This window comes from Pinus tabuliformis, chromosome Q, assembly GCF_031772625.1.
Source record: "Pinus tabuliformis cultivar Carrire ecotype Pingquan chromosome Q, CPIR1, whole genome shotgun sequence".
NCBI lineage: Eukaryota > Viridiplantae > Streptophyta > Pinopsida > Pinales > Pinaceae > Pinus > Pinus tabuliformis.
Genome location: NC_142296.1, coordinates 363,408,293 through 363,422,082, shown reverse-complemented (window position 1 = coordinate 363,422,082; position 13,790 = coordinate 363,408,293).

The window sequence follows — 13,790 nt, the reverse complement described above, 5'->3', positions numbered from 1 at the left end:
ACAAGTTTCCAAATGGGGGAAGATTCCTTGATCACAAATATGAGAATCCAAACATCGTAGTGGATCCCCACAAAAGTATTTAAATTCAATAGCCTTCTTCCAACAATCATTAGATTGAGATATTAATCTCCAAAATAATTTTGCCCCAATTTCCATGTTCACTAGTGATGGATCTCTGATACATAAGCCACCATGAAATTTGGGAGTGTAGCCAATGAGCCATTTGACCAAATGAAATTTTTGATGCTAGATTTTCCTCCTTACCATAGATATTTGCGGATCTCTTGAGACATAGTTTTTGAATTCCTAATAGAGTGAAAAGGGCTAAGGATTAAAATAATGGCAATGTTGACAAAACAACTTGAATAAGAACCACATGTGCAACTAGATTAATCCAATGAGCACCCCATTGGTCAAATTTAGACTTGAATTTAGAAATAAATGGAGCTCAAGGTTTAGAAGAGAGGGAATTTACGAATATAGGAATACCCAAATACTTAAACTCCCACCAAATGTTTGCTATTGAGAATCCCATAAAACATTTTACAGTCAACAAATCCAAGAGGGCTTTGTTGACATTCCATGAATATACTTGGATTTTACCTTTCTTAATCTACCCTCCAGAGACTTGAATAAACTTTTCTAAAACTAAAATAAATATAGAAACTATAATAACCAAGGCACCCCCAATAATAATGTGTCATCAACAAATTGAGCATGATTTATATTTTTAATATCTAGACCAAAGTGTATACCTAGAAGCCTTTCTCTTTGCAATTCAAGGTATAACCTTTTGCTCAAGGAATTTGCTAATATGTTGAATAAAAAGGGGAAAGAGGAAAACCTTGTCTGAGGCCTCTTGAAGCTTTAAGAAAATCTACTGGGCTCCTGTTATCACCCAGAAAATGATCACCTAGCCATTTCTTACTAGGTTGATCGAAATACACCATGTAGGATAAGTTTTACCATGGTAATCTCACTTTCACCATAGGAAATAATATAGTAAACCATTTTTCCTATATTATTTCTCATTTAAATCCAGAAAACCGATGAGGATAATTAAATAAATCATTATTTATTTAACATTCTTTAGAAATAATTATTAAACCATTATTTGATAATTATTTCTTATCAATTTTGACTTAATCACCTTGGAATAATTAAATAAATCATTATTATTTAGTATTCCTTATTTATTCCCTATTTTCCTTTTGAGATAATTATTAAATCATTATTTAATAATTATTTCAAATTAACATATTTCTTAATTCTCACAAAGTGATTATAAATCATGTTTATTTGTAAATTACTTCAACCACTTTCTAAATAAATATATTTGATCATTTTGAATATGTTTCCCTCTCAAAAAATATAATAAAATATCTACAAAGGATAGATTTTGATTTAGTCAATAATATTTTATTATTTTCTAATTCTTAATCTATTCCAATATTTTGTTATCATTTGAGGGTTTTCTCTCCATTATTCATGATGGCCATTTTCATTGTCCCCATTATCGTCTCATAATATTTGAGCTCCCACTTGAGTTCAAACATATTTTCTACCCATTTCACATCACATATTGAGGGAGAGAAGCGGGTTGTTGAAGCATAAGGTCAAGAAGGACCCATTCCACGGAGGGGGATCCATAAAACCAAGTTTATAAGTTCTCCTCTCCAAGTGTATTATTTTGATTAATAAAATTTCTTATTCATATTATTGATTAGGTTGCTACACTTTTATTTATGTTGTTATGTTTCTATTTTCATATTATACTTTGCTACAAGTTTTTTCTTATGTTTTATTGCAGATCTAAAGCATGGAAAAAACCATATTTTGTTGTTAGGGTTATAAGTCACCTATAACTTAAGTAAGGGATTTTCTCTCACTTGCAGAAATAATTTACACTAACAAATGGTGAGTCCACTAGTGTAGTGATTCAGAACCTTGGTGACTATTGTTTCATATATTTTCAATGTTTTTCTAGAATTTGTATTCCTCTCAATTTCTATTTTTATATATATTCTCTTTTTTGGAAATTTTTCTGTTTCTATTCGGGTTTCGTATCTTTCCTCAAGTCACAAGTACCAACCAAGCATGAGACAACACAACCTGGAGCAGATCTGTCGAGCGAAAGAATCAGGAACATAATGCCGTTTTTGGTCCATTTTTTTCACCCGCAAACAAACATTTCATCCCCAGAATCTACACCTAGATGTACTTTCTAGGTCAAAAACTGTGTTCTGCACTTTTCCAAAATCATTTTTTATTTTTTCTAGGTTTTTCCAAGACTGTTGCGTGTGTGCTGGGAAGGGTTTCTGTATTTCCTGAGTCACCTCTAAGCCTGGATCCACTTATTAGCTTTTCATTGAGGAAGGAAAAATCCCCCCAGAGTATAGAGTACATCTCTATTGTTTAGGACAAGAATTATTGAGTTGAGGAGTCTAGTGTGCAACATTTTCAACCATTGTTTTTTAGTGGTTTTTCCATTATTTTGAAGTGATTTTAGAAAGGGTTTTACAACAATTTATTTTCTTTAGAATCTTGTGTTGTCTTCCCTCCTTAGGATACCCTTGTGTATCCTTGTTTTTGCAACCTATTCCTTGTCTTTTCTAGCATTTTCAGCCACTGTTTTTCAGTGCTTTATCCACTATTTTGTAGTCATTTTAGATAAATTTTTACAACACTTTAATCCCTTTATAACCTTATGTTGTATTCCCTCTGTAGGATCCCCTTGTGTATCCTTGTTTTTGCAACCTATTTCCTATCTTTTTCCAGCATTTTCACCTCTATTTTTTGTTGGTTCTTTGCACTACTTTCAATTGAATTTTTCCTTTAAATCCCATTCCATTAGACAATAGATATTTTGGCCATTTTTGTGTCTTTGAGTTACTTTTTTTCCATCATTTTTTGTTTCTTGATTTCCTTATTGGGTGGGGATTTGTGTGCTTGAGTTTTATGTTCATTTACTTTTCACTTTCAGTACTATTTACAGTTTATGCACTTTATTTTCAACGACACTAGCATCATCAAAACATACTTCATTAACTATCCAATTGACATATTTTTTCACACCGCACACCCTAAACGAACGTGATCTTGGTTACAACCGCCAAGCCAAGACTTGAAACAATCCACATTAATAATAACTTAACTCACATAGATTAAGCCCACTTGGGCACTAGGTCCAAAATAATCTTTGTAGTTAGATGTAGGATTAGTGGGATAGGCTTCTAATAACACCCATTGATTTCTTACATTAAGACATAGAAAGTTGAAATTCTAGGGAGCTTAAAATCCTTCACCATCCCATGGTCCAAAACCAGAGCGTGCCAGAAACTCGATTCAGAGGGGGTTAGGCTAGGTCACAGTGAAAGTGGTTCTCCTTGAGGCTACCCAACTCATGGTAGGGAATCCCATGTCGTGGCTGATCACCAAGAAGCTCAAGACTCGATCGTCCCCGTCGGAGAAGGTAACCTTAGTCACCGATATTAGGAAAAAACCCTATAGAATTGGATGTGGGAAAGCAGTTGGTCCTCTACCCCACCTTTTTCTAGAAAACTCTGCTTGCATGGTTTCGATTCCATCAATTAAGAAGTTTCTTGGAAGGCCATCTAAAAAAGTAGAATCAAGACTTGTTTGAGGGTTTAGATGACCTTTAGGTTAGAGGTCATTTTTTATTTAATAGGACGTGTTTTCTTGAATGAGAGTAGCATATCATTATAGTTATTTTACACTTAGCACCACTACACTAGGTGTTTTCCATATGTTTGTTACTCTTTTTTCCTATAATCACCCTTTGGCCTCTTGATTCATCCTTGTCTTAACACCATTGCACCCCCAAGGAATTTTTCATGGAGACTTTGTGGCCTTCGACCCCAGTTTCCTTTAAGACATCCTCTCACCCCTACTCGATGAGTAAGGGTCCACTTACCCAATCCTCCATTTATTCCACATACATACTCTAGTTTGTCTTATTATTCTAGTTATTCCTCTGATTCTAGATCTTCCAAACCCTACATTGCTACCATGTTAGGTGATAATGTGGGTGTTGGAAACCAAGGTGGTAACCAAGGTAACCCCACAGGCGGAACATATTCTGGTATGGTCACCAATCCTTCCATTTATTTCCTATATCATTGGTTTGAGCCTTCCTGATTTAAGCCAACTCATCAACGGTCCTCTTCTCCATAACCAGAATTGGCTTCCCATTCCCACCAAACTTCTCTCAAACATTCCCAAGTTTGAAGGTAATCTTGGAGAAGACCCCACCAATCATGTTTCCTCTTTCCACATGTGGTGTTCATTAAATTCCATCACTGAGGACTCCATTTGTCTTCGTCTCTTCCAATGCAACCTAATTGGAGTTGCTACCAAGTGGTATGTCAATCAACCACATGCCTCTCATTCCGCCTTTGTGACTCTCTCCAATGCCTTTCCTTCATATTTCCAATTACCTCTTCGATATAACACTGGTACTGAACTATTGACCTCTTTTTATCAAACTTCTGCCACCCTACATTTTTACCATGTACAAGAATGGCACAGAAGGAGGAGCATTTGTAAAGCCTTTGAGTTTGAAGACTATGTGTATATGGATTGGTTTTTGAGAATTGTGTTGGCCCCCATAGGTAAAAATTTCACCTCTCACTTCCCTCATACCAAGGAAGAATCCCTCCAGATATTAACCTTGAAATATGATCTGATCTATGTACATCCAGGTTATGTTTATACTGTCCTCCCTGATCTAACTCGGCCTGGTGCTGCTTTTGCATCGGGGACATCTCATGCCGCTAATGGTATCATTGGTCTCTCCCACCCTCACCCATCACCATATCCTAAACCTCCTATGATTTATGGTCAACCCTAGGGGGGACTAGTTTCACTTACACCTATCCCTCTCCTGATCCTTCACGTTTCAAATCTTACCAAGGTACAAGCACATCATATGACTTTCCCCATTCACATCAGTCGATGCTAGGGCCAACTATTTCTCAACCTAGTTATCAAAATTTTATCGTGAATCCTTATTATCTCTATGTACCGCCTAACACTCCAGCCCCAACATAACTGGTGCCTTAACCTTCCATGCGTCCACCACCTCTGCCACAATAACAACCACCTCCTTAGAGTCAAGTGTATTCTCAACAGAGTGCTACCAATCCCCCAAACCCCAAGAGAAGGAATAAGGGGAAGGGTAACCATAACCAACAACCTCAAGGTAACCAAGGAAACCAAGGTAGAAAACTTAATGCCCACAAGGGTGACTAGCCTAATCCTACAACCCAACAACAAGGCGAAAAGCCCAAGTAGAACAAGGCTCTTAGAACTAATAAACATTATGCTTGTTGTGGAACTTTTGGCCATTATACCCATGAATGTCCCCTTTTACCTCAGATATGTTAGGAATGGGAAGCTCAAAAAGTTTCTTCTAGAGGACCTCATCCCATGGATCCACCTCCTCCTCCATTTTCTTCATAGCCAGTAGTTATTACTAATCCATTTCCTCATCAAGGACATTTGGCTACCCAAACTGCCCAGAATCCTCCAACTCCCCAACCTTCACAATCTAGGAAATACAATTACTAGATTCTCATGATGAATTCTGAAGACATCAACCTCTAGACTTGGTCGTGCTAGTATGAAAATCCTCTTGATAAGTTAGTGACTGATTCCCAAGCCAAATTCTCCACTGAGCCCTTGTCATCATCAAATGGTACCTATTGTCGCTGCTGCAACCATCCTCCAAAATTTTTCCCATGCTTTGATTTTGGAGCCTTCCTTCTATCCACAAGAGCTTATCTTTTACTATCTTCAAGTATTCACACTATGATAAAAGACTTAGTAATATTTTCTTGATTTGATTATGATATATTGACCCCGGTTTGATATATTTCACTCACAAGCTAACTTTTGACTTGATCTTGCAGTATTGTTGGGCTTGCCTCCAGAAATTGTGCAATCTTGGAAGGCAAGCTAGCCTTTCCCCTAGAAATTGTGCAATTCTTCTTGGTAGGACAACCTTTAGCATGAAAACTGTGAAATTATGGATGGAAAACCAGCCTTGATGATGGAAACTGCGCAAAGCATCTCATTAGCTCAGAAACTGTGCAATGCATTGAGTCAAGAAGTTTCCCAACTCTGGGGAATTGCACAATCCTTATTGGAAATGTGCATTCAAGTTTCCTGAAAAAAGAAAAAAGAAAAAAAAAATCATCCCTAGAAAATAGGGATTCATTAATCAATTTCCTGAAGGTGGCACACTTACTATTTTTGAAACTTTATACCAAGTGTCACTTTTTCCTTGATTTTAGGCATGCACGTCATAAACCCTAATTGGTCTAGATGTATATAATAGATGCCCCTAGAGCTCATTTTTACATTCTATCTTAGAGCTATAACATTCCCGAGGAGATCAAGGAGCCTTCGGTGGAGTTTGCAGTGCTTTTCTGGGTGAGTTTTGCTTTCATCATATTTTATCTCTTTTTTGTCGCTTTTTGTCGTTTGGATTCTATGCGTGTTTGTTTTCTTGTTTCTTTTCATGGTTTTTGGTGTTTTAATGTATGTTAGCTTATAAAAGTGTTTGTTTGGTCCATCATATTCCTTTTACAAGTGTCACATTAGTTTTCTTGTTTTTTCCCATTAGTGGTCGTCATTTCGACGACTCTCCATGCATGTTTGTTTTTCCTTTTGCATGTTGATCTTCCACACTCGTTGTGCAATGATGTATCCATACTTAGTCATATATACACTTCAACTTGCACCATCATTTAGATTTGGTTTTTTCCCACACTCTTACTTGGCATATCTGCTCATTTCGTAGTTACTGTTTTCCTTGTCTAGCTAGGCATTGCACAATTCCAAGGGCCAAGATCACAACTTTGCTTCTGAAACTGCATAATGTGTAGTACCTGGTTGTCCAAAATGCACATTGTGTAGTTCCAGGGCTCAAGCCCATTCCTTGGCCACTGAGACTGCACAATGTACAATCTCTAGCTTAGCCTGCCCAAGCAGAACTGTGCATTGCCTAGTCTCTAGCCTTAGGTTGTACCACTGGCTGTTGAGACTACGCAATGCATAGTTCAAGTAGCCAGTCTCCCTCCTTCACCTAAAAATTGAGCAATTTTCCCAGTCAGACCACTGGTTTCTACTGCGATCTTGCTTTGTAAGTTTTTTTGCTGAAGCTAATTTGTCTTTTCCATGAGTGTATTTTCCTCCTATAGGTATTGTAGTTATTGAGCACTTATCTTCATCAGTCACTGACATCATGGCACCAAAGATATTTTCTTCAAAGGATACCACTGCAAGTAGTACCGGGGAGGAATTTGAGAGTATGCCAATGAACTTTCCAATTTACTCAGATACTCAATTGTTTATAGAAAAGGAATCAGATATCACATGGTAGAAAGTGAATGAAGCATTCTCAACAAGAAGCTTCAAAGTAGACCTTGAAGACCGACAGGTGTATATCAATGTCCAGAAGTCAGGGTTACATAAGGTTTCATGCATGTATCCGACTTTCCCATGTGTAGACGTTGTCAGTTGGATAGTTTCTCATATAGATTAAAAGACTATGAATTTGAACGATGCCAACGAACAAAGGCTTGCTTCTTTTCTGGCACCAGACTATCATCTCATGTATCATTTGCCGAAGCCAGAATTTCTCATGGATTTTTACTTTTATGTTTCTAATAGATACTTGAGCACCAAGGATATTTTTAAAATTTGGTTCAGAGAGCCAACAAAATTATTTTACAAACCCACCAACACCTACAAGACAAATATCTTAGGAGGGCCTATCATCTCTTGATAGATTTATGTTGCAGAATCTATGGTAAGCAGAACACCAATACCTTTCCTGAAGCGTGGGAATTTTTACTGAACCAGGTCATGAATGAAGGTAAACCATTCAATTGGTCAGGCTTGTTGGCTCGACAACTAAAGATCCATGTTGCCAATTCCCTAAATCTTGCCAAGGGCGGAAAGTAAGATTTTACATGTCTACATATCTACAAGATGCAATCTATGCACATAATGCATTCCCCAACATGAACATGGGGGCTTCACTAGGGGAGAAATACCATACCACGTGCATTCATATTGGGGGATATATATTGAGAAAAAAATGACATAATATATTGAGCATATAATAGGGGGTAAGGGGTTTTTATATTGGTAGGTGTATAAAATGGAGCTCAAAGTTAATGAAAAAATATAAAGCGGTATAAAAATGTTAATGAAAAAATGGATACCTACAATATATAGTGAAAGTAGGGTTTTTTTAAATTGGGAAGGTGTACTGGGTTCGTATTGGTAGAGGGTTAAATAATGTGATTTTTAGAGGTATTTTCCAATATGTAGTCAAATTAACGGTATTATTTAGTATGCCATGAATGCACATGATATGTCAGAGGTTCACTGAGTAAAACCCCTGTGGGCATGAATTGGACTTGGACACCATGAAACCCTACTGTGCACATTTATTAAAAGCTTCTTTCAGAGTGTAGCCATAGAGGAGTATTGGAGAAGCTAACTGATCACTTCCTCATTCCATTGTATAAGTTGATATTTGAGGAAGAGCCACCTTGCATGTCGCATGGGGCAATGGAAGAAGTGTCGGATATAGAATATTGTTTTGCCTTACCGGATGGCAATTTCCTCAGGTTTTTCGGTAGAAAAAAGTCTCTGTATCTTTTACCGAGGTATGCCACCAATAAGTTACTCATGCAAGAAGTTGTGTATCATCTCTCCACAGGTTTTTCAACAACTTTGCACAGGAAGAAGAAATCTTCTTGGCCAACTCTTCCTATACAAATAAGATTGTATAAGATTAATATTCTAGAATTCGTGGATACCAAATGAAAGGTGATATAAAATTTTGGATTCAGTACTCTAGACTTCAATATGTATGATCCTTGGAATGTTTTTAGAGACAACCATGCAAGGATTCATTTCCAGTGGCTAAGCAGGACCTTTCACTGGTTAGAGGAGGAACCATGGAAGAATTCTTACAATGCCTCCAAGTCACACGAGCCGGTAATTTTTGCAGGAACTTCACAGGTTACTCTACATAAAGAAATCACTCTAGAGGTAGTACTAGCAGAAGGGTGCAACCCAATGAGCAAGAAGGGGAAGAGGAAATTTGTGCACAGTACAGTGGGAGAACAAAGCCACAAGATGAAAGAAGATCTAGTCATACTTAAAGCGTCCATAGTAATAGAGAAGAAGAGGAAACAAAGGGTGCGGGAAGTAGAACAAAAGCACACGTAAGAACGAGAGAAGAAGATATTGGAGGAATAAAGGAAAGAAGAGGAAGAAAGGCGAAGAGTAATAGTAGAAGAAACAACATGAAAACAAGATGAAGAACAAGGGTAGAACCAACAGCTAGAGAAGGAGAACAAACAAATGCAGGACAAGGAGTTAACTCAAGAGATTGAAGAGTTAATCTAGATACAAGACATGGAGGAGGAAATGGAGCCGCAAAACCAAGATGTTGATCTAATGCCAAGTACAAAACATGACAGTACCTTTCAATCTCCCCATCCTCCAGTATCTGAGCAAGCACTAAGCGAGGAAGAGGAAATTGTTCCTCTCGATGAGGGTCTGATTATGGACACATACAAACTGACTTATGACAAGCTTTAGAAAAATGTTGTACTAGCATGGAAGAAGCATTTTCCAGATGACCTCACATCTCATGCACTCAAAAGAGAAAGGGTGATCATGACATACGCTAGGAAGAATCCAAATTCCATTGCCACATTGTGGTGAAGTAAAATTATAAGTGTGGACACAAACAAATTCCTCTAGCCCGATAATGGGTCTAGCCACAACTGATACATTCTATGGAATATTTCCTTAGGTTAGAACCAATTAAGAGGGTCTACCTCTTAGTACACTTATCCCGTTTGATGATGTCCTTTCTTGCTCGCTCTAGCTATCTCTTGCTTCCTTTTTCAAGCACCTGAAACAAGTAAACAACAACAAACAACAACCATGATAATAGACAAATTGTAATTCAAACTACTTAACAAGTCAAGAAACATTAAGACATGAACATGTAATATGACAAATCATGTAGGAAATCAATCGATAGTTGCATATATATTGAATCAAGAAGAGATTACAACCATTGTCTTGACGTTTCCGTTCTCTTATGACAAGACCAAGTTCCCACACACTTCTATTAGCATTCCATAATGGCCTCAACAACAATGGTTTTAAGGTTGTTCCCTTTAGGCTTCACTCCAAACCAAATTCATACTTCTCCCTCACACAACTAGAGAGCTACAACTATGAATAGTTTTATGTTTACTCCAAACTTAATTAGCACTAGCACACCAACATTAACACTATATCACTCACACTAGTTTGTGCTTGGGAAGAAGGGAGGTTGATATAGGATGAATGAATGGGAGATGGTTCCTCTTCTCATGTGAGAAGGTCTTATCCCTTGAGGTAGTGCCTTCATTATAGGGGAAAGGAGCCCAAACTGACATCCTTGACTCCATCCAGCCAAACCATTTACCAGACTTCTGTTACAAAGCTTCTAGAGCTGGAAGCTTCGGCTCTTTATTTAAAAAACTTTCCATAAGAGTACTGGTGTGACTGGACCAAATCTCAGTCACTCCAGTCAGCACTAGGGACAATGTTAATCCCTTCATATCAGTGCGAGGAGGACAAGGGAAATTAGCGCCAGTCTTGCAAACTGGGAAAAACAGAAGATTTTGGGAAAATGGTGCAAAAGGGAATTGTTCTGCTCATGAAGAGGGACACAATGGGAGTTTCTTCATGAAGGGTAAGCATATAGGGTTCACTGTAGAGGTCCTCTAGGATCAAGGAATGGGGAGTACAGGGATAGTGACAAAATGTTGTGTAACAGATGCCCCTTAAAGCGTGAAGGCTGAACTAGAGTGAGGGATGAAAGGCTTTATGAATCAGTGTGGGGAACTGTAGTCTACCATCGGAAAACTTGCAAGCAAGTACAGATACATATACAAAACTGAGAACTTTGTCAAATGATACATGAATCGTGGTATGGACACATCCATCTAGAGAATGATCATGTAAATGTATCCAGGTATGGGCACAACCATCCGTCAAAGAGGATCATAATGAAACCAAGGTATGGTCACAACCATCCAATAATAAGAAGGATCACATATGATAACTCATGGTATGGTCGCATCCATCCATATGAAAGAGACATGTATATCAACATAACCATGTCACATCACTTCACAACTTGGAATTTTTTCATCTGAGTCTAGGGTCTTGCGCTCCAACACGACCCGATCAAAGTAAAAATTCTAACACGTGAATAGATTTTTTGACGTCAAACATGCTATAAATTCACTCGATTACTAGTCAATGATGCAAATTGTTAACAAGCACGAGAGAAGCCACCAATAATGACAATGGTCCTTAAGGTATTATCAGCATAATCCATGGAATGTGAATAGAGGAACTGAAGTTGAACACCCATGAAATCACTCGATTGAAAGCCAATGATGTGAACTTGTCGTCAAGTGTGAAGAACTTGCCATTAGGGCATGCAAGCTCTAAGGTACTGGAAGGGAGTCTCTCGGTCAACTTCTCGGATAATGAGCTGAATTCAATGGGAAATGACCGTGTCGAAGGAGGGCCATAATGTTTCCCACATCATAGACACGAGACAAAAGGATGCAAAATGATTTTGGATGATATAGAGAATTAGAGGTAAATGTAACTGTAGAAGGACAACTCTTAAACATATCGGCAACACAACTAGAAGTTTGGAAGCTTTTAGATCCATAGGATCAGTGGTCATGATGACGTGGCAGAGATCAAATGGAAGGCAAAAATGAACAGCCCAATCCAGGAAGGTCAACGATACAAAGGAGGATATCCCAACCTGACACAAAGCATAAAGTGTCATGTTCAAGAGTGAGCTGCCGACACAGCTAATAGATTTCCAAATTTTCCCCCACCATTGCTAGCAGGTACCTCGATTATTTTTTAATCGCAAGCTTGAAGGGGATAGCATATGCTTGCATTGTAAGTTCATCCTTTGGACGAATCTGACCTAGTAAGTTCAACGAGCCCTAGGATAGAGAAGCTCATGTTCATCATGGTGACGAATTCGATGTCGTTTAATATTTTAATGAGTCCGACAAAGGTGTAACTCCGTATATTTTTCATATTTAGAGAGTTGGAAAAAGACACGGAAAAGAAAACTCCACATGGTCCCTTTTCGTACATTTTTGTCTCTCGAGCCCGAAAAGGTAGAAAATGATACTTGAGAGAACCGCTTGACCATTTCAGTCAAGGAGTACCTTTTTTGTAGATATTTTATCCCAACCCGAAAAAGGGGTAAACATATATTGGGTAGACGACGTTTCACATCCTTTAATGAGTTCAAAATGACAAGAGCTCGACAATATTTTCATGTTTAAAGGGTTGGAAAAGAGCTTCAAAATAGACCCCCCATTTTATTCTCTTTTACGAGTCAAAAGGAAAAAATACTCGACAATCTTTTCATTTTGTACGAGTCAGAAAAGAGCTTAAAGGTGACTCGTCCTGGAGGAACGAGTGGCATAAATGGTAGCTACTGGTTCCGACAATGGTGGAACTGCTAAAAACATGTAATGGTCAAGAGGCTGGCTAACAAATACACTCATCGCTGCGGTCCCTCACGAAAGAAATAACAACCAAGTGAAAGCATATGATTGGCTAAAGAGATGGTGGTGATGGAATGAAACAACCAAGGCTCATCTAGCAGAAATTAGCTTGTAAAAATGGCAATCATGAGATGTAAATTGGGCATGGATTCATTTTTACACAAGCTTGAACCATGGAGAACTCTGCTTGGATTCAGTTTCATGTTTACATAAGCTTGAAACGAAAAACTATGCTTTCTATAAGTTGGCATGCCCCCAACATAATGACTCAATCGAGGTACATGCCCCCCAAGCTTCATTTCAATCAACTAGGTGGATGGAATGAAGGTTCACTTTCGTGATCTTGGAAAGACTTGACTGGGTGTTACACTAAAAAATGTCACCATGGCTATTTACAGTTAGTATGGATCTATCAACAGTCATGCTATCCTCCTGGGCAAGTCTTATGCCTCTGCTTTCCATGTCAAACTCCAAAAAGAGAGAAAGTCTTTGTAAATGTGTTTATCTCTGGGTACGCAGATTCTCTCGGCCTTACCTGCGTATACGCACCTAATGTTCACAAAAACTGCGTACTTGTACGCTCTGTGTGTAAAGGGACAGGTGCGTACCCCTGTAAAGGTCAAAAGGCGCGAGTTTCATCTTTAAAAAGTTACTTGTGGTCATTTCTAGAGCATTCTAGAAGGTTGTTTGACGTGTATTGAGCGCCTCCAGATGGTTCATGTACCCCTATGAAAGAGGAACTTATCCCATCAAGAGAGGAGCTATCCCATCCAAAGAGGGGATTATCCCATTGATGGTGGACCTGATTAACTTCCTCTTGAGCACTATAAATACAGGCATTGGGCCAGAAGGAGGAGAGGTTGAAAGCTAAACATTTCTAAGGGTAGATGCTGCTGAAATTAGGACTCCCATTTAGAAGCTTGTGAGGAGAGATTACCATATTTGTTTGTTCTATTTGGAAGTGGGTGAGCTTTGTCAAAGTAAAGGAGAACTCTTGATGGACCCTGGGAGGGACTTGCACAACACCAAGGCTCAGGTTGTAATTGTTCCTTTTGTTTCCTATTAATGCAAATGAGTCCATTCTTCTCAATAGCTTGTTATCTATGAGTTGTTTCATGTACTCCTTGGTCT